The sequence below is a fragment of the Gekko japonicus genome, unplaced genomic scaffold (assembly GCF_001447785.1).
Source record: "Gekko japonicus isolate JY-2015 unplaced genomic scaffold, Gekko_japonicus_V1.1 scaffold923, whole genome shotgun sequence".
Classification (NCBI taxonomy): domain Eukaryota; kingdom Metazoa; phylum Chordata; class Lepidosauria; order Squamata; family Gekkonidae; genus Gekko; species Gekko japonicus.
The window spans coordinates 695,307-698,207 of NW_015171530.1; the positions used below are offsets into that span (position 1 = coordinate 695,307).

The window sequence follows — 2,901 nt, forward strand, 5'->3', positions numbered from 1 at the left end:
GGGTGGGTTTCCAGCCAAGCAGAGGAAGCAACTGTAGTTGAAACGAGTCTCGTTTGTATTTCTAACACCAACCAGCCATTTCTCTAGAGAATTGCAGGGAAACAATCTGGTATTTATATTTTATTTTATTTTATGTATTTATTTTTGGATTTATATCCCGCCTTCCCCGAAGGCTCAGGGCAGCTAACAATGAGGCACAAGTGCCAAGTTAAAACAGGTAAAAATAGCATGAAAGAGAATAAAACAGTATAATACAGTATGATACAACACAACAAAGTGACGGTGCTCCATTTATCATGAGATGGGATCGATCTTAAGCCTTCCGGTAGCCTGTCATCCCTTCCTTCTTCCAGGGTCACCTCGTGCCCGATGGAACCACGCACTGGTGGTAGTGGTGAGATAATACAGAAGTTACGGTGATGGAATGATGGCGGCGGCTCCTACTCAAAAGCCTGGCGGAAGAGCTCCATTTTACAGGCCCTGCGGAACTGAGAAAGGTCCCGCAGGGCCCGGATCTCCTCCGGGAGCTCCTTCCAGCAGGTAGGAGCTGGCACTGAAAATGCCCTGGCTCTGGTCACAGCAAATTTGATATCCCTGGGGCCTGGAATTTCCAGGAGATGTTGACTCCCCGACCGTAGTGCCCTTGGGGGAACATATGGGGAAAGGCGGTCCCTTAGGTAAGACAGACCCTGGCCATTTCCGAATGCAGAGCTCAACGTGATCCGTCTTTTGTATAGCAGGCGGAAGCATCGCCCCCTACCCAGCTGCTGCCATTTTGCAGGAAAGTCGAAGGAATCCTGGAAATTTTTGTGACCAATCCTATCAAAGCCCGGGAATTAAAAAAAATAAACATTTAACTCCACTTTCCCGGTTCCTCCAGAATAACCGTTCTTCATCTAACTAAACTGCTCACCCTCTACCTTTATATATGAACTGGTAATTTTCATTTCATTGTATCTGAAGCGTGGGTGCACATGATAGCTAGGGCTGCCAAGTGGGGGCGGGGGGCAGGTAAACCCTCGCTTTGGAGGCCCGATTTCCACCACCACGGAATTGGGTCCCGGGGGGAACTCTGCCCCCCGAAGCGCAGCGGGGGAACTCCGCCCCCCAAAGCGCACCGTGGCTGCGTCACCAGAGGTGACGCAACCACGTCGACCACGTTGGGGGCGTGGCCTGGATCATCGGAGCCATGCCCTCAACGTGGTCGATGTTGCACGTCACTTCTGGTGATGTGCTGGCAGCGCGCGCGCTCTCTATGTGCGTGCACGCATCTGGAGAGAACTCCCGGAGCCCAGCGAGGCTCCCCCACCGGTGAGGTTTTTTTACTTGGCAACCCTAACAATAGCTTATACCTTGAATAAAACTTTATTGGTCTTAAAGGTGCCCCTGGGACTCGACTTCATTAAACAAGGGAACATTTCACTGGGCAGCCATTTTTTAAATAATTTGGATTTACCAAGGCATGCCTTACCTGTCCTGTCCCTGTTGTCCAAAACACCTGACTCATGAAAGGTTGCGCTGAAATAAGCAATGTTATTTTAAGGTGCAGGCAAAGTCTAACGTGGGTGCCCCTCTGGATTTATTCTGTTTGCTAAATAATTTCACTGGGCACTGAGGGTCAAACTAGGCACCATTTGAGACACAAATTCAGGCATTTTAAAAATGCCACCCCCTGATCAGTGGAACCAGGGATCTTGTCATCCCTCTCTGCCTTCTCAAGAGTGGAAACAGCCTCCCTCTAGGGTTGCCAGGTCCTGGCCACTGGTGAGGGATGGGGGGGGGGGGGCTACAGGGTTGCCAGATCCAGGTTGGGAAATTCCCGGAGATTTGGGGATGTAGCCTGGGGAGGGCAGGGACTCCAGTGGGACACAAGGTCACAGAGTCCACGCTCCACAGCATCCATTTTTTCCCAGGAGGAACTGACCTCTGAAGTCTGGAGATGAGCTGTAATTCCGGGGGGATCCCCAGGTCCCACCTGGAGGCTGGCATCCCTACTACCCCCCACAGCTGAATGAAGACACACTTTACTCCTTTTAAACCATTAACACCTACTTTTCAAAAAGGTGTATACAGCGAGAAAAGAGTGGTGATGCTAACCTAGCTTTAGTAGTGAGAACAGAATCCATGTTGTAGTTTATTTCATTTTAACATGTCACGTTTAAATGCTTACATTTTGTTTCATCCTTATTTTCACTCTCTTATCAGATTTCTGCTGGTTTTTCAGATTCCAGATGTCACTCCCATCTTTAAAAAGGGTTCCAGAGGAGATCCGGGAAATTACAGGGCAGTCAGTCTGACATCGATACCGGGTAAACTGTTATTAAGGAAAGAATTAGTAAGCACATTGATGAACAAAACCTATTGAGGCAGACTCAGCATGGGTTCTGTAAGGGAAGATCTTGTCTCACTAACTTGTTAGTGTTCTTTGAGGGAGTGAACAAACATGTGGACAAGGGGGACCCAATAGATGTTGTTTACCTTGACTTCCAGAAAGCTTTTGATAAAGTTCCTCATCAAAGGCTCCTGGGGTACCGCAGGGATCAGTACTAGGTCTGATGCTTTTTAATTTGTTTATTAATGATTTGGAGTTGGGAGTAAGCAGCGAAGTGGCTAAATTTGCAGATGATACGAAGTTGTTCAGGGTGGTGAAAACCAAGGAGGATTGTGAGGTAGTCCAAAGGATCTGTTGAGGATGGGCGAGTGGGCATCAACATGGCAAATGGGGTTCAGTGTGGCCAAGTGCAAGGTGATGCACATTAGAGTCAAAAATCCTAACTATAAATACACGTTGATGGGGTCCGAACCGGCAGAGACTGACCAAGAGAGAGATCTTGGAGTTGTAGTAAACTCACTGAAAATGTCGAGACAGTGTGTGACTGCAATAAAAAAAGGCCAACGCTA

General features: G+C 48.2%; 1 protein-coding gene across 1 annotated transcript in view; it reads right to left on the reverse strand.

Annotated features, from left to right (window-relative positions):
• The window catches only part of LOC107117445 (histone H4), a 2,635-nt gene extending 1,314 nt beyond the window's left edge, over positions 1-1,321 (reverse strand). The window contains exon 1 of the mRNA XM_015419561.1: positions 1,310-1,321. The gene's annotated coding sequence lies outside the window, so the exon portion shown is untranslated. The remainder of the gene's footprint in view (positions 1-1,309) is intronic.
• Positions 1,322-2,901: the final 1,580 nt, after the last annotated feature.